Here is a 21818-nt window from a genome sequence, read left to right as displayed (position 1 = left end):
GTGCGAACATTTTTGTTGGTTATATTCTCAAGAGTTGAATTGTTGGGTCATAGAGCTATTTGTATGCAGCTTTAGGAGATACCGCCAAACAGTTTTCTAATTAATTTTTAAAATATTCAACCACATTTGGAATTCTTTTGTTAAATGGAGATTCCCACAGTGAATTCAGTAACCGTTCTTTAAGCTGGATATTGTTGTTGTTGTTGTTGTTGTTTTAAAGATTTTTTATTTATTTATTTGACAGAGAGAGAGACAGCGAGAGAGGGAACACAAGCAGGGGGAGTGGGAGAGGGAGAAGCAGGCTTCCCGCTGAGCAGGGAGCCCGATGCGGGGCTCGATCCCAGGACCCTGGGACCCTGAGATCATGACCTGAGCCGAAGGCAGACGTTTAACCAACTGGGTTATCTAGGCGGCCCCCTGGCTGTGAATTTTAAATATACTTAACCCACCACTGGAAAGAGGAATGGCACAGCTGCCAATGTCCTCCATCTCGAATCTCAGAAATAAATTTGCCGTCTTATAAGAGCTCCAGTTTTAACTCCCCTTTGCAGCGTACAAGTGTGTGTGCTATAACTTAGGAAGCCACCAAATGGCATCAAACAGCCGGTAAACAAGTAAATCTGTAAATGAAATACAGAATAAGTGGGGCGCCTGGGTGGCTCAGTCGTTAAGCATCTGCCTTCGGCTCAGGTCATGATCTCAGGGTCCTGGGATTGAGCCCCACATCGGGCTCCCTGCTCAGCGGGAAGCCTGCTTCTCCCTCTCCTTCTCCCGCTGCTTCTGTTCCCTCTCTCTCTGTCCAATAAATAAATAAAATCTTTAAAAGAGAAATACAGAATAAGTAGTTCCCGGTAGTGATAAAAGTTGAGAAGACAGTAAAGGGAGGTGACGTGATTGACTGGGGAGGGAGTGTTCCCAAGCTTTTTTTGGCCCGGGAACCCTTTTTTCACATTGGGAAATGTTGGTTTTTTTGGGGTAAGATTTTATTTATTTGAAAGAGAGAGAGAGCGGGGGGGTGGGAGGGGCAGAGGGAGAGAACTTCAACGAGCAGTCTCCAAGCTGAGCGCAGAGCCCAGTGCGGGGCCCATCTCATGACCCCGAGATCACGACCCAAGCCGAAACCAAGAGATGGATGCTCAACTGACTAAGCTGCCCAGGTGCCCCGGTAAATGTTGCTTTTGATGTATAATTGCAGTTTTACTGCTCCTAAGTATATTAAAAATAACTGTATCTTGGTTCTCTGCTATTCTAGCTGTTACAATGCTGATTGTTCTAGTGACCGATAACAAGGCCTTTGGCTGAAGTCAGACTCAGAGCTGGTGGCCATTATCAGATGAGTTAATAGCTATAGCAAGTGTAGGTGCCCTGGCTTTATTCCTTCATCCTCACCACCGCAGTGCACGTTGGCCTGACTGCTGACTTCCAGCACTTGCATTTCTTTGCTTGAGGATTTTTCTGACCTATAGGTCACCTTGCTGCCCATGAACCAGTGCTTCCTGGGAGCAGCCCAAACAATGACTGACAGGAACTGGTGTATAAATACCCCAGCCCCCTCACCTGTGAGGGTGGGTAGATCTAAAGGGTGTGTCTACATGGGTTTTGCAGGTTTCGCCAGTGGGATTAAATTCCGTTGGCCAGAGTGGTATTCAGCACGAAACATGCTATTTATTCCCTTTTTTCCCTTTCCTATAGCACTTCCCCATTCCCTTCACCTCCCCCAAGAAATTGCTTGTATTAAGTTCCTTTCTTAGCGTCTGCTTCTGAGGGAACCTACATTAAACACGAGCCGATGTCAGAATCAAATCTGTGATCTTGAATTCCACCCCCAGTGATCTACTCGGGATGAGCTGTCGTTGAGCTGGTCAAGACAAATGAAAAAAGAGAAAACAATCTAATGACATAGGTATATACCGAATTCTTGCAGCATGAGGGAAAAATCCACTCAGCTCTAGAATGAGGGCTGTCCTGACCAGTGAATTAGGCAATAGTAGATCGCATACCTGATCAAGAATTTAATGCAAGTTAGCAGTTTGTAACTATATATTAGACAACATAAACTCTGCTTTGAGAAAGCCAGAATGCTGGGGCACCTGGGTGGCTCAGTCAGTTGGGGTCCAACTCTTGGTTTTGGCTCGGGTCATGGTCTCAGGGTCATGGGATCTAGCCCCACATCTGGTCCGTGAGCACCGTGGAGTCTGCTTGAGATTGTCTCCCTCTCCCTCCCCCAGTTTGCGCACACATGGTCTTTCTCTCTGTCTCTCTCAAATAAATAAATGTTAAAAAAAATAAAAGGAAATCAGAATGCTGTCTTAGATAACAGCTGCCTACTTCCCATTTAGACACTTGATTACACTGGCAAATCACATTCCTGATTTTTTTTTTTGAGATTTTATTTATCTATTTGACAGAGAGAGCACAAGAAGGGGGGTGGCAGAGGGAGAGGGAGAAGCAGGCTTCCAGCTGAGCAGGGAGCCCGATGCGGGGCTCGATCCCAGGACCCTGGGATCATGACCTGAGCCGAAGGCAGACTCTTAACTGATGGAGCCACCCAGGTGCCCCACATTTCTAATTTTTAAAAAAATTAGTGGCTAAGTCTAGATTTTGGCTCAGATTATTTCTGATCACCTAAAGAGCTAGACATTTCTCTTGCTTGGCATCTTGTTATGCCAAAATAATGAGGTAACATAGAAAAAGGTAAAGGTTGATGCTCTCACTGATGCAGTAGACCCTAATAATTAGTCATATTAGTCTATGAAAAATTAAAATATTGAAAGTTTATTTTTTACTTCCTAGCCTCAGGAAATGCTCACAGAAGATAGAATGGTTTATGGATTTGGGCTGCAAACTTAAACTTTTCAAGACAACCCTGATGGGGTTGAAGGGTTTCTTAACCTGGAGACTGTTATCTAAGTATTGCCCAGCCAGGGAAAATTCCAGAATAGTACATCATTTTGACAATAAAATCACATTTAAAAGATCCAGTCCATTTTATTTCTTTATTTTTATTTAAATTCAATTAGCCAACTTATAGTACATCATTAGTTTCAGATGTAGTGTTCAATAACTTATCAGTTTGGTATAACACCCAGTGCTCATTCCATCCCGTGCCCTCCTTAATGCCCATCACCCAATTACCCCATCTCCCCACCCCCCTCCCTTCCAGCAACCCTCAGTTTGTTTCCTAGACTTAAGAGCCTCTCATGGTTTTTCTCCCTCTTGGAGGACTTCCATTCTGTCCCATCCAGTCCATTTTATAGTCTCATTTCCAGTGGCTTTGAAAAGCTGTCGGTTACTTCTTGTTGCCGTTTTTCAGATATTTGTAGTTCTCCCTTATTCTGGGCACAGGAGAGAACGGTGCTCCTGGTCCCCCGTGGCTGGGGGAGGCCACGTGTGTGACTGGTTCTGGCCACTGAGTCGTATGGAGAATAACAAACTGCCGCACTCAACACTTGCTCGCTGGTTGTGGGCCCTCCAGCGTTCCCTCTTCCCTTTTTGTGTGGTGAGACCACAAAGTCCCAGGTGGTGACTGCTCTGTCAGCCTGGGTCTAGGTTTGGTGTTGCTGGGAGTTGAATTTTGAGAAGAAAATGTTGCGGGAATGATAGCCAGCACTTTTGGAGGAATGCCAAGTATGATATGTGTCCTTATAGGACAAAATGCCAGAGAGCACAAGTTGAATTGCAGGGGGGAAACAAAAAGACCAAAATTTCAAAATACCATCCACCCCTCTAACAAACGCTTTCACGAGGGAGACGGTTCCCCTTTCCCGTTCTTTTCCTTCTCTGTTTCCTCCTCCCAACTCCAGATTCTTGCATGCAGTAATTCCCCCATGTAAATTACATGAAAAAGATGTTCAGTTTTCCAGCAACATAAGCAAATGCGAAGCTTTTTAACTTGTTCCAGAGGCATCCGTGGCTCTTTTCGAGTCCTTTATTGTAAAGATTATTGCTTCTCTCTGTAAAAACCAAGTTGGGTTGAGTCCATTTGAGGGGGGGAATTGAGTCCCAGTCTCCTTGCCTTTACTGTGAAGTTATTGGGTCTGCAGACAGCCCTAAACTTGAGTTGCCTTTTGCACGGAAAGCACTCAGAATTATTTCTGTTTCGAATAGAGAAGATGAAGGGCGATCATTTTCAACAGTCTCAATTCTGCCTTTCTCTGCAGAGCTCATCACAGTAAAAAAATGTGCTACGTACATTTTTTCAGATCTTGTTCTGTACATTTGCAAACATAAGATTAAAACATATATAGGTTTTTTTAAAAAAACAAATGTACACAAGAGACACATTATTATAAACTTGCTTTTTTGAAACTTAATTTATAATCGGAGTCTCTCTGTGCAGGTATACTTACATCTACCACACTCTTTTGAACATCAGCTCATTAAATAGATGAGCAAAAATATAACGATTCCTTTAATGATAGACGTTTAGGAAGTTTCCATTTTTGCTATTACAAATAAGATAAATCTCTGTCTCCGTAAACTTGTTTGCTTGTTTATATCCCGTGCGTGTGTCTGTATTTTCCCAGGATGGATTCCTAAAGTGGAATTGCTGGTCCAAAATAACCACATCTTAATTTTTGGTAGACCATCTTGCCTTTCCAAAGCCATACCACTTTATGGTCCTGCCAACAGTGAACAGGTACCTGATTCTCCACACTTTCTCCAATGCTGCCATTTCTTTTTTTTTAATTTTTGCTAATCTGTTGGCTAAAAATGTCAGGGGTGATTTAATTTTCATTTTGCTGATTCCTAATGAGGTTGAGCAGCTTATCTTATGTTGCTGATCCATGTGCATATCCTCTTCAGTAACTTGCCGCCTCATATCTTTTGCTCACTGTTTTTTTTATCAGGTTTATCTTTTTAATTGATTTTTAGGAACTCTTTACATATTAGGACTGTTAATCTTCAGTATTAGGTTATAAATATTTTCTCCCAGACTATTGTTATTGCTTCTGTGACTGTGTCTTTTGTTTTTATTTATTTATTTTTGAGAGAGAGAGAGAGAGAGAGAGAGAGAGAGAGAGAGCCCGCATGCAAATGAGCATGGGAGGGTGGAGGTGGGGAGGAACAGAGGGAGGGGGAGAGAGAGAGAGAGACTCTTAAGCAGGTTCCACGCCTAGCTCGAAGCCCATTGTTGCAGGGCTCTCGATCTCTCAACCCTGAGATCATGACCTGAGCTGAAATCAAGAGTCGGGCGCTTAACTGACTGAGTCTCCCGGGTGCCCTGTGAGTATGTCTTTTTTTGTAGAGGAATTTAAAATTGCTTCATAGTCATTCCATCAGTCTTCTCTCTTTGGCTCCTGGATTTCATGTCTTGCTCTGAAATGCCTTCTATATCCTAAGGCTATAAAATATTCTCCTCTCTCTTTTTGTCAGTAAATTTAGAATCTGACTCTATATAAGAATATAATTCCTAAGTTTCTCCACTTATTCCATCTCTTTATTTTTAATGTTTTTCAATAAAATTTTATGTCTCTCTTCGTATAGGTCTTGGACATGTTTTGTTGTTGTTGTTAAATGCAGTCCAAGGATTTTATGGTTTGGGTTGCTACTGTGAATGGGATCTTTTCCAGAAAAGTCTGAGTATTTGATTATTTGCCCAGCTTCATTCGGCAAACAAGTGAGGACTATATATATATATATTTTAAAGATTTTATTTCTTTGACAGAGAGAGTGAGAGAGCACAAGCAGGGAGAGCAGCAGAGGGAGAGGGAGAAGCAGGCTCTCCGCTGAGCAGGGAGCCTGATGCGGAACTCGATCCCACGACCCTGGGATCATGACCTGAGCCGAAGGCAGACGCTGAACCATCCGAGCCACCCAGGTGCCCCTGGGGACTATATATTTTTTGCTGGTGTCTTGCCTATGCAGCAACTTAAATGGGATGGTGGCAATCTCACCTCACCTTCTCTGGGCTTTGGTTGGGGACAAGTGGTTGATGGTTGGGTTGGTGATGGTGGTAATGGTGGATAGTGGGGAACACCCCCAGCAGAACCCTGGCTTTGTGTGCCTGATGATATGACTTGTCCTTGGCTGCCCTTGACTCTGTTTAACAGCACATGCTTCCAGCAGGAGATAGGGTTGTTCAGTAAAGATAACTTTGTGAACTTAATAAGGAATGTCTGTTGGTTTTATCTCCATTTTTGAATGCTCTGTTTGTTTTTTGTTGTTTTTTCTTAGTTACTTCTATTTCCTTCTCTTCCACCATATTTATTGGCTATCTATAGAGCTGTCAGATAAAATATAGAATACCCAGTTAAGTCTGAGTTTCAGATAAGCGATGAATAATTTTTTTTAGCATAAGTATGTCCCATGAAGTATTTGGGATATACTTATACTAAAAAGAATAATCATTCATCGTTTAACTGAAATTCAGAGTTAACTGGGTGTCCTATATTTTTATTTGTTGAATCTGGCAACTCTGGCTTATCTAATACCAGAGACAAGGTCTGTCCCCTCAAGGAACTTACCTTCTAGTGATGGAGAAAGATTTGGGAAACTATCTCTGTTTTCCTCACCAGGGGGATTTTTCTGACAAGGTCACAAGCTCTCTTTATAAAAGGTGAGTCTTCTCATTCATGGTCTACCCCCTGGTGGTGCTGGCTTATTTCCCCGCTAACAGTCATGCCCCCTTCAGCCCAGCATATCCTACACTTCTGCTCTCATCTCTTGATTTTAAACTGTAGTTAAAAAAACAAAAACAAAACACATAGCATAAATTTACTCTCCTAACAGAGTTGTCTTGTTTTCTTATCAGTTACAGCTTTTTTGTTTTTGTTCTCCTGGAGTTACTACTTACCTTTCTCTCTCTCTCTTTTAAAGGATTTTATTTATTTATTTTTGAGAGAGAGAGAACATGCGTGAGAGTATGAAGGGAGGGGGCAGAGGGAGAAACAGACTCCCCACTGAGCAAAGAGCCTGATGTGGGGCTCAATCCCAGGACCCTGGGATCCCGACCTGAGCCCGAAGGCAGACGCTTAACCGACTGAGTCATCCAGGCACCCACCTTTCTCTTTTTATGGGAACAAAAAATAACGTTCTTTATCATCTAGTGCAATTACCATGCTCTTCGTCCCATGTTGTCCACTTACTTCTCAAGGCCACTATCGTCTTGTTCCACCCCATCGGGCACCATCCCTGCCTTTTCTCTGTGTGGCTCAGCATGTTCTTGAATAGCTTATCTTTCTCTGTTTTTGTTCTGTTCCCTTCTTTTGAAGCCTTTTGAATGGGTCTCCCTCTTGGAACTTACACATAAGAAAAAGTATGGGAGAGCTAAACTTTCTGAGTCCTAGCATGCCTGAAAATATCTCAGTTTTTGTCTGCTATGTGCCCATGCCTCAGCTGCCTCATATGGACAATAGGGTGGGGATCATAATTGCACCCACTTTTTAGAATTGTTAGTAAGGATTAAATGTGTTAGTGTGTGAAAAGCTGTTAGACAATCTTTGGTACATAATAAATTTGTTCAGTAAGCATTAGCCGTTAATGTTGTAATTGAAACACATTAGATGTACGATAGTGTTCAGCACTCTGAGAAAACATTGTATGGACCAACAGTAAAGCAGTCAAATGAAAGTTTGTGTGATGGAGGAAACAATCCTATTTCCATAGTGGCACCATAGGCTTATGAATTATTTCGTAGTGTTTTTCTGCTCTTCTTTCTTAAAGTCGCAATCAGTGTTTTAGGATTTACTTGTACTTTTTTTTTTTTTTTTTTTTTTTTTTTTTTTTAGGTCACTAGGCTGTTTTCAGCTCTCTGGGTTTTTAGCAAAGCACAGTCATTTCCAGGAAATAGATTTAAATTATATTGCAAACTTGGTTTAGATGTATGAAAGCAGTTTTGGAGAGTAACAATGCAAGCTACTTAAGGAGGATGGAAAATTTAGGATATTAAAGATTTAAGGAATAGGTTGGCTCAAGTACAAAAGCAGAAAAACATGAAATCATCAGTCAGATCAATCTATAGTGTATGCTTGGAAGGCTGTGTTGAAGAGCATGCCAGGTGGCATTTAGACTGTTGACTGTAAGTGATGGCTGCCATGGGTAGTGGCATCTGTCATTCCTGGCCTCACCTTAACCCTTTCTCATGAAGGAAAGAACAAGGCATTATTATTATTATTATTATTATTATTATTATTATTATTATTTTAATTTTTTTTAGAACAAGGCATTATTAAGAGGCCCTGAAAGGGAGATTGGGTGTAGTCTTGGGTGCTCAGGGAAGGTATCTGGGGAAGTTGGAGTGAGCCTGGTAGGCTAATGTCAATTAAGCAAAGGGAAGGAGGTTGAGAGTACCGTAAGCCCAAAGCCTCCTTGGAGGAGGGGAATTCAGTGTATCTGAGGCACAAAACTCTGAAGGAGAGGAGGGCACATGCCTGAGGAGGAGGCTCCCAGTCAGGGCATCCATCGTGGGCCGTATTGAAGACTAGGGCTTTATTCTAAGAGCAGTTGAAGGGATTGTCTTGGGAAGTGATGAAAACAGATTTGCAGTGAGAAGGGAACCGAGGGATGAGAATGGATTCTGGATTCAGGCACACCTCTTTGGGAGCTCTTACAGGGTCCAGAGGAATGTGGGATGGAGTGGAGTCTGTGAGGGGTGAGAGTTAGTGAGAAATCAGTCTCTACAGGATGTGCTAGGGAGGGCGGGGAGTGAGGGGAGGAAGCAGGGAAGCATCAAGAATGCCTGGACTCCTGGACTTCCCACAGAGAGACCTGGGTGAAGGGTGGTAGGAATTGGGAGGAATCATACCACTTACTGAACCCCTCCCTCTCACATATGAGCATACTAATGTCTCGCAAAGGTCAGGGATTCTGATTCACAGAGCTATCACTGGAATCTTGGTGGCTGGCTCTGTCTTGAAGGGAAAAGAGGGTCACGTTGCCCAGTTACCCTCTCACATTCTGGGTAACTTGTTTGCAGTGCTGGTATTTTCTCCAACCTTCCAGAAGTCTGAGGAGCATTCTTCCCTAAAGGAGTAAGATCACTTGACCACTCTATTGAATAGAAGTTGTTTTCATTTTCTTTTGTATCTGCCTTGAAGTTTGAAGCAAATGAAAACACGACAACACTGTATAAACACAACACAAGAAAGCTACTCAGATCTTCCTGTTTTCTCAGGTAGGCACAAAACAGGTTTCCTCTAAAGCAGCTGAAAAGACACAGAGGCAATAATTGGTTTGCTATTCACAGGAGGCCAAAATGTGCAAAACTATTGAAGAACAAGTTTTCAACCTTCTGCTGAAAAGCTGTAAGGAGACGGCTAAGACCTTTCTAGAACCCATTCCTTCCTGGGGGCAAAGAGAAGACCTGGAAAATGTATTTTAACAAAGCATGCCCAATGATATTTGTAATGGAATCATCTTTCTTTTTGTCCTTGGTCAGTCTAACTAGAGGTTGTCAATTTTGTTATCTTAACAAAGCACCAACTTTTGGTTTCATTGATTGTTTCTGTTGTTTTTCTGTTCTCTATTTCATCAGTTTTGACTCTGATCTTTATTATTTCCTTCTTTCAGCTTGCTTTAGGTTTAGTTTGCTCTTCTTTCAGCATCTTCAAGTGGAGGGTTAGGCCATTGATTTGAGATCTTTCTTCTTTTTCGCCGAATTCATTTATAGCTACCCATTTCTCTTTACACCTGCTTTAGCTGCATCCCATAAGTTTTGGTATGATGTGTCCTAATTTTTGTTCATCGAAAAGTACGTATTGGGCGCTTGGGTGGCTCAGTCAGTTAAGTGGTTAAACATCCGACTCTTGATCTCAGCTTGGGTTCAAGCCCCGCATTGGGCTCTGCACTGGGCCGTAGTACTCAAAAAAAAAAAAAAAAAAGAAAAGGAAAGAAGTTACTAATTTCGCTTGTGATTTCTTCTTTGACCCATTGGTTATTTAAGAGTGCGTTAATTTCCACATATTTGTGAATTTCTCAAATTTCTAACTTTATTCCATGTTGTCAGAGAACATGCTTTGTATGAATTCAGTCCTTTTTAAATTTATTGAAATTTGTTTGATGGTCTAGGATATGGTCTATCCTGCAGACTGTTGCATGTACACTGAATAGAATATATTCTGCTGTGCTTTGTGGAGTGTTCTATAGATATGTTAGGTCTAGTTGGTTTATAGTGTTGTTCAAGTCTTTTGTTTTCATGTTGATCTTTCGTATAGCTGTTCCAACTTTCTTGTGGTATTGTTTGTATATTTTTTCCCATTACTTTCAACCTATTTGTAACTTTGAATCTAAACTCTTTTATAGGCAGCATATAGTTGGATCTTGTTTTTCAATCAAGCTTGATCATTTCTGCTTTTTTACTGGGTTGGCTTATCAAGTCACATGTAATATTATTGATATAGTTGGATTTACATCTGCTGTGTTACTTCTTACTTTCTATATCTCGTGTCTTCTTTGTTCCTCTGATCTCCATTTACTGCATTCTTTTGCATTATGTGAATATTTTCTAGGGCAGTATTTATACCATTTTAAAGATTTTTAAAACTTTTTTAAAAAGTTATTTTCTTAGAAGTTGCTCTCAGGCTTACTGTATACACCATAACTTATCAGAATCTAAATCATATTGATAGTAACTTAATTCCAGTGAGATATAGAAACTTGAGTACTGTATAGACCTATGCCCTCCTCCCTGTTTGGGACTGTTGTTTTGCATACCACATCTGTGTATGTGACACACCAAACAATACATTGTTGTAATTATTACTTTACATAATTTGAAATCTTTTGAAGTAGCTGAGAGAAGAAAGGGGAGTATATATTTACAGAGTTGGTTATATTAACCTTATTTACTATTTCTGGCTCTTTCCATTTGTGTCTATGGATATGAGTTACCATCTGGTACCATTTCTTTATGCTAACACAGGTTTGCTCACGCTGACCTCCTTGGTGGCAAATTGTCAAATATTTCATTTGACAAAAATGTTGTCAAATATGTTACATTTCTGTATGTTATGGGGCCAACAATACAATGATACACATATTATCTTATACTGTTTCTTTTTAAATCAGTTGAGACAAAACAGGAGAAGTAGGCATTTATACTGTTTTTTTATATTCTCTCCCACCTATTCGTTTTTAACACACACACACACACACACACACACACACACACACACACACACACACACACACACACACACACACAACCACGAAGGGAATTCTCTTCAGCCCGTTTTTTCCCCACCAATTCTAGAATGTGAGTGCCGCTATGTAAGACTGTTCACTTTAAAACATAGCTGTCACCATGTGACCCTTGGTTGCTCACCTGTCTGGTTGCTTGATTTCCCCCAAAAGAGACAACATTGGTTAGAAGTTGTCAGTCAGTGCATCATCCCTGACTTCCAGGCAGAAGACCAGAGGACAGAACTGTGCTGAAACTTGGTAAAAACAGGCTTGTGATAACCATCACCATGCTAGAGCTTAAAAGTCAAAGCAAAGGAGAGAATTTTAATTGCCTTGATCATCTTGGCAAGATGGTGTTTTGTTTTGTTTTGTTCCTATCCTTATGACTGTAAATTATCTTTTGTTGTGCTTTTGTTTAATCTTGTTCTAATTATAAAAGTGCTAAATGCTCATTGTGACTATTTAGGAAATTCAGAAGAAAATAGAAATTCCATAACCCAGAGATTACTATTCTTAATATTTTGGAGAGTCTTCTGTGTGTGTGTGTGTGTGTGTGTGTGTGTGTGTGTGTGTGTGTGTGTGTGTGTGTGTGTGTGTAGGTTTATATGTACTTATAATATTTAAATGGCATCTGAATTTGGATTTAGGTTGCTTTAAGCCTGTGAGTTATATAATAGGCATGTTCCCATCTGCCTATTTTATCTCTGAATACAGCTTTGCTTTTGTCACCTAAGATTTAATATGTAGTGCTCCCATCATTATTTCCTAATTTTTAATTGCGTTTAACTATATTTTCGATTTCCACCATGACCGAAAGCTTATTGAAAATTTCTTTTAAATTTCCAAGTGTTGGGGTTTGATTTAGACTTCTGATATTTTTAGTGGAGTATTTTGGAGGCGAAGGAGGGTGTGACAATGAATCTTGTTTAGTTTGTTCTTGGAATTTATTTAGCTTTTTATGTTGGTTTATGACATGATTAACTTCTGTAAGTGTTGCATGAGCACATAAAAAGAAAATATGGCTTCTATTATCATGAATTAAAGGCACTTCTTTTCGTTTGTTGTCTGCTAAATCTTTGATCATCCTTCTGTGACCACTTCTGTCTCATTCTGTTTAGTTCTGCCTCTTGGAAGCAAAAAGTCACTGGGCTTTATTTTACAAGCCCGTATGAAACTTATTTCCTTTTAATAGGGAAGTATGACTTCTATTTACTATGACAACTAATGGTACAATCTTATTTCATCTCATTTTATCTTTATTTTTATATTTTTTCATGTCTACTGTTTTCTCTGTGCGCTTTGTCTTCTCTAGCAATTTGCAAATCCATGTCCTGTTGTTGACTCCTGTTGTTACCTTTAGGTTTTGCAAGAGCATTCCTCAGCCTTCCCCTTTTTGGATTATCAAGGTCAAGGTAATCAATACCTGGAGGGGTACTTTCTCTCCTCCCCATCCTCTTTCGTGAACTTGCATGCTACCTCCACCCACAATAATATGCGGAACTCAGAATGCTATTAATGCTTTTTCGCGTTGTATGTTATGTTTATGTTTTTAAATTGCCAGTCAGTATTATATCATATTTGCAGTGATTATTTTTTTTAAAGATTTTATTCATTTATTTGAGAGAGAGAGAGAGAGAGAGAGAAAGAGCTTCCGCGAGCAGGAAGGAGCAGAGGGGGAGGGAGAGGGACAAGCCGACTATGCAGTGAACACACAGCCCTGGGCTGGATCCAGGCTGGACCCTGCGGTCATGACCCGAGCAGAAACCAAGAGCTGGGTGCTAAACCGACTGAGCCACCCAAGCACCCTACAGTGATTATTTAGACATAATTGTTTTGCTGGTTTCAACGTACATTGCTAGATCTTTTATACCTTGATTTGCCCTATCTTGAGCTCTTTTTAAAAAATTAATTAATTAAATTTTTTTAAAAGATTTTATTTGACAGAGAGACAAAACGAGAGAGGGAACACAAGCAGGGGGAGTGGGAGAGGGAGAAGCAGGCTTCCCGCTGAGCAGGGAGCCCGATGCGGGGCTCGATCCCAGAACCCTGGGATCATGAGCTGAGCCAAAGGCAGACGCTTAACGACTGAGCCACCCAGGCGCCCCACTATTTTTTTTTTCAAATTTTATTTACTTATTCATTTATTTATTTTAGAGAGAATGAGTAGGACGGGGGTGGGGTGGGAGGGGTAGGGGGAGAGGGAGAGGGAGAGAATCTCAAGCAGATTCCCTGCTGAGCGCAGAGCCCGGCAGGGGCCTCGAACTGAGGACCCTGACATCGTGACCTGAGCCAAAATCAAGTTGGGCACCTAACTGACTGAGCCACCCAGGCATCCCTTGAGCTCTTAATTTTTATACTTCTTAGACATCTAGAAGAGATCTTCAGGTAGTTGTTTTTGGGAACACCTGCAGGGGTTGTGGAAGCCCTTTCACATAAACGGCAGCTGGGTCCTATGTAAAATTTCGGAGTCACTCTTCTTTTCCTCCTCAAATTCATTTGCTGATTTTTTTTTTCCTTCTGACCCGCAACGCTAGCTTCTATTTCTTTACGTAAATCGCACTGGAGCTTGCCATCATGGCTTTAGGCTGCGTGCTTTGTCCAGTGGTTGGTCCTCTGTTGTAAGTCCTTTGGAGCCCCTTTCCTGCCCTCACAGGTACTGAGATCATCACCTCCAAGCTCATCTTTTCCACTATCTCCCCTTCCTCCCTCAAATCATGCTGCTTGGCGATAAGACTGTGTGCCAGGTGGATATTAATTAGTGATACTGAAAGTTCACTTTATTGTGGGCAAGTACATAAATCATATTTAACTGGCTTGTACCAACTGGAAAATTTTCAGTTATTTTAATGTGAAGAGAAAATACTGAAGAAAAGAGAAGCAAGAAAAAGTTGAGGTAGGCTTTTACACCAATGTTCAGATTAGATGATTAACTAAAGGTCTGTAGAAGTTTCCTGAATATACCATCTCCTCATAGATTTAAGACATCCTTTGTTTTTTCCTTTTTTTTTTTGATTTCAAGTTTTTTTTTTTTTAATTCTAGTTAGTTAACATAGAGTGTAGTATTGGTTTCAGTAGAATTTAGTGATTCATCCCTTACATATAACACCCAGTGCTCATCACAACAAGAGCTCTCTTTAACACCAATCAGCCATCTAGACCATCTCCCACCCACCTCCCTCCACCAACCCTCAGTTTGTTCTCTATAGTTAAGAGTCTCCATTCTTTGTTTCTTTCCAAATCACTACTTTCGACATGGATTTCAGTCTTTGGAGAAGTTGGGGTGATCCTCATAGCCTGGGGAAAGCAGTAGTTTCATCAGATTTAATTGGGTTTTAGGACAAAAGCTTACATATTCTGCAAATATGTGTTATCACACAAGCTGAAAACAAATTTTTTTTCCATTTAAATCACTTATTTGAATGATAAAGTCAATTCAGAACAGGACTTGGCTATTGATAGATATTGTCTTGTACTGATAATAACAGTTCAGTTCAAAAAACATCTTCTGAATACTTACTAGGTGAAATGTACTGCAGTAAATGAAAATTTTTAAAGTTCTTTTTTTTTTAAGATTTTATTTATTTATTTGACACACAGAGAGAGAGAGAACACAAGCAGGGGGAGTGGGAGAGGGAGAAGCAGGCTCCTCGCTGAGCAGGGAGCCCGATGCAGGGCTCGATCCCAGGACCCTGGGATCATGACTTGAGCCGAAGACAGAGGCTTAAGTGACTGAGCCATCCAGGCACCCTCAGAATTTTTTAAATTCTTATTCGGTAATTGGACATTGATTAAATTATGCCCATATGAGGGGATGTCTCATGCAACCATTAATAAGTTTTAAAGAGGGGCGCCTGGGTGACACAGTCAGTCAAGCACGAGACTCTTGGTTTTGGTTCCGGTCGTAGTCTCTGGGTCCTGAGATCAAGCCCCGTGTCAGGCTCCATGCTCAGGGCGGAGTCTGCTTAAGAGTTTCTCACTCCCTCTCCCTCTGCCCCTCCTCCCTCAAATAAATAAATAAATCTTAAAAAAATAAGTTTTGAAGAATATTTAACAATATAGAAAATGCCAATAATAGAATCAGTTAAAAAAAAGCACTTTACAAAATGATATATTCAGTATAATTTCCAGTTTATCTAAAATTTTTTTGAAAGACTGAAAAGAATATGTACCTAAATGTTAATATTATAACATTATTTCTAGAGGAGTATAAAAAAAACAAACCTTTTCCATATTCTAATTTTTCTATAATGAAAAAAATTGATTTTCTAGCCAGATGATAGTATGATTTTGTTGTTTTGTTGTTTTTTTAAGGGCATGCCTGCCCTATAGGATTATGGGCACATTTATGCCCACTTCAGGGATCTATTTTGACCTCTCAGAAAACGTGGGATCAAAGCTGGTCCTTGAAGGGAGATCAGCTCTTAATAAGCACATAGTCAGAAAGCACAACACATACAGAAGAGCCTCGTTAAGGAAATATGCAGAATCACAGCAAATGAACTAGGTGGCTAGACCATGTAGGGTGAGTAGAAGGAGCCTCAGGGCTGAGTTGGGGAGAGCATTGGAAACTTTGGTAAGGAGTTCAGATTTTGCTCTGAACACTGGAGAAAATCATTAAAGGTTTTGGATGTGGGGTGAGAGAATCAGATCAGGAGTAGGTCTGAGTTTTAGGCAGGTGGCTCTGGAAGGAGTGAAGGGTAGGGTGATTGGAAGCCTGAGGACCAGAGGCAGGGAAACACTTCGGAGTTGTGCTCCTGCGTTCTTTTCTGTTCCTCTAGCCGATCCTTTTCCAGACATCTTCCGAGGTTTTTCATGCTTCCCCCTCCCGTAATTGTTGGGTCCCCCTGAATACTGCGTACCATCCCCATTATTCCACTGCCATACTAACCTTCAGAATGCTGTCAGTTTCCACCTGGAGCTCCAGCCTGGGTCTCTTTCCTCGGCTCCAGACCAGAATGTGTTTAATTATGTCCAGTTCACCTTCCCTTGCTCTCTGACTCTCCAGCTTTCCAGAAACATCTGTCTTTCTTCCAAAGTTTGCTTCTCCGCCTTCTCTATCTAGACCCTGAGGATAGTCTCCATTTCCCCATCCTACCAGTTACTCAAGCCCGCAACTTGAATGTCTTCACAAAAGACACAGAAGGACAAATACTGTGTGATTCTACCTATACCAAGTCCCTGGAAGAGTCAAATTCATAGACACAGAAAGTAGAATGGTGGTTGCCAGGGTCTGGGGGAAGGGGAATGGGGAGTTAAGGTTTCATGGGGACAGAGTTTCTGTTTGGGGATGATAAAAAAGTTTGATGATGACTGCACAACATTTGACAGCAATTAATGCCACTGAGTGGTACACTTAAAAATGGTTAAAATGACAAATTTTATGTTGTGTATATATGTTACCATAATTAAAAAACTAAAAAAAATAATAAAGCCTGTTCAGCTTGGTTTGAACTAGGTTCTCTCAGACTTGTTTGACTGTGGAACCCTCTATCAAAAGAAAAAAGTGTTTTAAAAGTGTAACATATATTCACATCATTTCAATATTAAAGGAACACACTCTGGGGAACATTCCCACATTTTGGGGGGCAGAGGAGAGCAATTGAGTTGCTCATTGCCTCACACGCTGTTGGAACTCAGTGCATTTCCTTAAGAACCTTATGAGAAATGGTTGGGCTTTTATGTAGGGGAATTATGGGTAGGCTAGTTTCTGGGCTGACCTAATGATGTTACTTCTATGGGAGAGGGTATTTGGAGATTTAAAACGCTTTAGCCTGGAAAGGAAATTCTAGAACACAGTTCGCTCAAATTGGAGACAAATTTACTTCCACAAGTCTAAGTACACAATCTACTCCCTTTATGCAGACGTTTGCAAATTATTTTGAAGGATAGGAGGTTCCACCTATTTTGGGTAACTGTCAGGCTGTGGTCACTATCGCCAGTCTAGATGTGACGAAATTCAAGGTTGACCACAGGGAACTCTGTGAGAAGAGGTAGTGACATGGGTGGCTTCAGGCATTACATTTCTTCTGCCTTCCGCCAGTCCCAGGACCCGGGACCAATCTGGGTCTGAGGCAGGAAGTACTTCAGAGGCTCAGCCCACTTGGAGGCTTAATGTCTTAAAACCCATCTGCAGGGGTGCTCGGCTGGCTCAGTTGGAAAAGCGTGCAACTCTTTTATCTCAGGGTTGTGAGTTTGAGTCCCATGTTAGGTGTAGAGATTACTTAAAAATAAAATCTTAAAAAATATATATATCTAGATCTGAGAATCAGAGCCATACTCAGGGTCCTTTGGCCAGGGTTGCCCACTTTCAGGACCACCCTGACCCTGCCTTATCACTGACCCCTGTACCCTGAAGTGTTCAAAATTGACATGCTCACCCTCTTCTTCTCTCTGAGCCCCCCTCTGGTAACAGCCCTCCTGCTTTGTTTAGATGCCCAGTCTTTTGCTTTGGTTGCCTTTCTGGATGTCTGTTTTGGGAGTTCATCTAATGCCCCAAGCCTATACAACTCAAGAGGGTGCCCTTGTGCAGTGTACAACCTATGTGGCTGCCCAACTCCATAAAGACTCCCAGGTGCCTTTCTTATTCTGTCTACCCTCCTCCCCAGGAACTGGAATCCTGCCCTGAAATTTCAGCCTGCCAATTTATTTCTTACTTGTAAAGTACATTCGCCTTGTAAAAACTTCCCACCTCATAGAAGTACATTTCCCGCAATCCTCTTAGGTAATTGCGATTAAAAATTGGCACATATATATATATTTTTTTTCTTTTAGTTTTCTTTTTCCCAGTTCATATAATAGCACATGTGTGCACTTTACTGAAACTCCTACTATTCCTACTGTTTTGCAGCTTACTTTTTTTCACTTAACTATGCATCTGGGGCATCTTTCCATTTTCACAAGTAGAGATCTCTTTCATGATTTAATGACTGTATTGTATTTCATTATTTGGATGTCCCTTGATTTATCTAACTGGTCCCTCTGATAGACAATTGGAGTTTTTCCAGCTTTTTGCTACCATATATAATGTAGCCCTGAATAATTTAAGCATGTAAATCTTTGCACCATTGCAAAAGGCTTTCTCTAGAAGAAATTCCTAGGTTGAGTAGCTAGGTCAAACAGTAGAAACATCTTAAATTGTAATGGCCAAATCGTCTTAACGGGTTTAACCGCTTTGCTCTCCCCCACAGGGTAGGCAAAGGTTTGTTCCCTTCACCTCACCAACCCTGGCTAGCCTTTTTAATCTTGACTAATCTGATAGGTGAAAGATGTTTTCATTTGCATTAAATTTTTTTTTTCCACTTGTTCTCTCCTTGCAAAACTGAAGTGATACTGATTACCTGAGGTTAAAGGTTTTTCGTTTTTCATTTGTTTATAGGCCGTTTTATTGCATTAGGTTCCTGCCCAGGCTTCTACTGATTGTGCGCTTTTATCCCTCATTTCAATCCATTCCCTCCTTCAGACCCCTGTGCCCACTGCCACTTCCTGCGTCAAAGCTGCAGAGTGATGTCCAGCCCAGGACTTGTGCAGGGGGAAAGACCGGGGTTGACTCCCAGCTGCCCCACATTCGGTATGACCTTTGACGCTTTTCTTAACTTCTCTATCTGTGTGGGCCCCCCCCACGCCCCATTTCCTCATTTGAAAACTGAGATGGAAATTTGGCCCTCAGGATTAAATGTGATAATTTTTATGTAAAGCACTTAGCCCTCGCCTCTTACAGTGTAAATATTCAGGAAATACTAATTACCGTTATTATTGCTATAATAAGTTGTGCCCTTTTGTTTTCTAACTTAACGCATTCTGACCGATACCAATATTGGGATGGCAAAAGATATGGGGGGACTCTCTGAAAATGGAGCTGAACTCAAGCATGGATGGTGTTTTTAGATCTTCTCTGTTCCCATAAGTGTCCTGAGGCTCAAGCATGAATGAGGTGGCTTGGTTCTGAATGTAACACTTTGCAGCATGATTCTGATGCTGCATCTCTGTTCTCTTTATTGTAAATAAGTTACATGTAATTGGAGGTTAAAACTGTATGGCTAAATGTAGCTCACCAATTTCTTACGTTTATTCAGAGTGTCGTGAGTTTTTTTCTTTAATTAAAGTCAGTATTTAGAAGTTAGGACATTAACATAAAAATCTGGATTTCTAGCCTTTCTCAAGAAATAGGAAATGTTTGACAGGCCTCCACCAGAGCTGGGTCACTGCTGCCCCCCTGTAGACAAGTTTCCAGGCCACCCCGTGTTCTGTCTTCTCCATCCCATGCAGCTGGGAATCCTCCGTAACCCATCACCACAGCTCCCTATTACTTTCCGTACGGAAGAGGAATATTTCCTGGTACATATATAACAAGACAAAAATGCTAAAGCGAGCATATTTCAATGTATAAGTAAAGGATATTCCCATGTGTTTAATTTGCCAAGGAATTATGTCATTTTAGCCATTGGCTTCATTCATTGACCTGACCTGACAAGGCCAGGGAGATATATCGGGACTCATGCATGGATCAGTGCTAACACCCTGCCCATAGGGGGCGCTCCGGGGATCTCTCTTTCCCCCCTTTACCCTAGTGGTTCTCAGTCTTAAACTGGACGTTTTGAAAAGATACTCAGACCTGGGGGCGCCTGGGTGGCTCAGTTGTTAAGCATCTGCCTTCGGCTCAGGTTATGATCCCAGGGTCCCGGGATCGAGCCCTGCATCGGGCTCCCTGCTCCGCGGGAGGCCTGCTTCTCCCTCTCCCACTCCACCCTGCTTGTGTTCCCTCTCTTGCTGTCTCTCTCTTTGTCAAATAAATAAATAAAATCTTAAAAAAAAAAAAACAAACTCAGACCTGGGTGTTGGGGTGTTCTACCCCTGCCTCATTGCTTTCCCAAAGAGCAGGAGAACCATTTTGGATGGATCAAGAGAGGAAGGTTTATTGGACTTGTATCTAGGAGCATCATCTGTCTTCCTTGACATACTGTCTCTTCGGAGCTCCAGGATTCCCCACAAAACTGAGGGTTATAAGTTCTGGGATTCTCAGGCTTCGAGGCTGCCCTGCCCAGAAGGCCAGGTAGGCGAATGAGCCCAGCCGTGCCTTAGTTCTCAGGGAGGAGAGAAGCACTTCCGTTCTTTCTCTCTTGTGTTCTTTTCTTTGGACCCATTCTTTGGTCTCAAAGTAACAACACAAGGGCCAGGTTCTGGCTATGGACTTGGGGACAGTGTAGACATACCGCTTGGCTCTCAGCCCCGGGACAGCTCTCCTTGGGCAACAGGGGCCTACCTGCTGCAGGCAGTGGTGTCCCACTCACCCGGGCTTGGGATCCACATTGGGGTTGAGGCCAGAGCCTCACCTCATTGGTATGAGTACGGCCTCAACTAGAGCTGCCTCTTGGCCACTTTCCCCCAAAAGTGTGGGTTAGCAGGGTCAGTCGAGGACCTGGGTGGTGAGACCCTGTCAGTGGGTCCCACCATCAAATCTGAGCATCATGGTACGGACCCCTCCTGGCTTCCTGCCAGCTCAGACAGAACGAAATGCTCCACCCTGTGCTCCCAGGCAGCCTGCCCTTCCTTTTATTTTTTTTAAAGATTTTATTTGTTTATTTGACAGAGAGAGAGAAAGCACAGGCAGGGGGAGCAGCAGAGGGAGAGGGAGAAGCAGCCTCCCCGCTGAGCAGGGAGCCCAATGCGCCCAATGCGGGGCTCAATCCCAGGGCCCTGGAACCATGACCCGAGCTGAAGGCAGATGCTTAACCGACTGAGCCACCCAGGCGCCCCTGCCCTTCCCTTTAGAGTATTTATATTTTACCATAGTGTTTTGTTTACATGTCTGTTTCCCTTACTAGAATCTAAGCTCCTTGATGGTACGTTACCACGTGAATATTCCTGGTGCCCAGGGCGTAACTGGGTGTTGGTTAAGTATTTTCTAATGGATTTAATTCTTTAAAAAATTTTATTTGCTATACGAAAAACTGTTTTCTAGGTGCCATGGAAATAACAAAAATTTAAAATGTAGTTTATATTCTGAAGGAGCTCGTTATCCAGTGATCATTCTGTTATTCATTCAGTTGGTCAGCAGTACTACATTTCTAAGGTCTGGTCAGCTGGGCCCTGGGGATGGAGAGATATCAAGGTGTGTACCCCACTGTCAAACGGCTTCCTGTCTAGAAGAGGAGACAGCTATAAAATGATATAAAGCAAGCACAACATAATGTGATGTGTGCAATGGTAAAATTTCTTAACAAATGTTAAAAATATAGAGTAAAACATAAATAGCTCAAAACACTAAGGGAGGAACTACCACAAAGCAGTGCCTGGCTTGCTGGTTGTCAAGTGAAGGTAAAGCTCAGCTTTCCTAGCGGAAACTCAGGGGACACCGAGAAATGTCTCCACGGTGCAGTCGGTGATTCATGGCGCATGTCAGTATAGCAGAGGCCCAGAAAAGGCCTGCATGAAAAAACTCGTCTTAACTCTGTTTCACTTAGGGTTTCCCCCACTTATTTGACTGTGGAGCTCTTTCTCCCTCACCATTTCACATCCTGGGGAGCTGTCCTTTCTTTAAATCATTTGAGGGAAGCGCTGGTGTAGACACCATCCGTAATTAGATAAGTTGGTTCTCTTAATGTTTTGGGGGACATGGACCTTTTGAGAAATTACTGGTGGGTGGGGGGGATTATACACGATTCGTGCATTCCTTGAAGTCCATCCAAGACCCCCGTCCA

General features: G+C 41.9%; 1 protein-coding gene across 4 annotated transcripts in view; it reads left to right on the top strand.

Annotated features, from left to right (window-relative positions):
• PITPNC1 (phosphatidylinositol transfer protein cytoplasmic 1) overlaps window positions 1–21818 on the top strand; it is a 243799-nt gene that overhangs the window by 82975 nt on the left and 139006 nt on the right. The window contains exon 1 of one of the 4 annotated variants that reach the window (XM_035724538.1): window positions 18581–18688. The exons of the other annotated variants lie outside the window; for them this stretch is intronic. The gene's annotated coding sequence lies outside the window, so the exon portion shown is untranslated. Of the gene's footprint in view, window positions 1–18580; window positions 18689–21818 lie in introns of those variants that run through there. 4 annotated transcript variants of the gene reach the window in all.

The sequence above is a fragment of the Zalophus californianus genome, chromosome 16, assembly GCF_009762305.2.
Source record: "Zalophus californianus isolate mZalCal1 chromosome 16, mZalCal1.pri.v2, whole genome shotgun sequence".
NCBI lineage: Eukaryota > Metazoa > Chordata > Mammalia > Carnivora > Otariidae > Zalophus > Zalophus californianus.
This window is presented reverse-complemented; position numbering and strand designations above follow the sequence as displayed.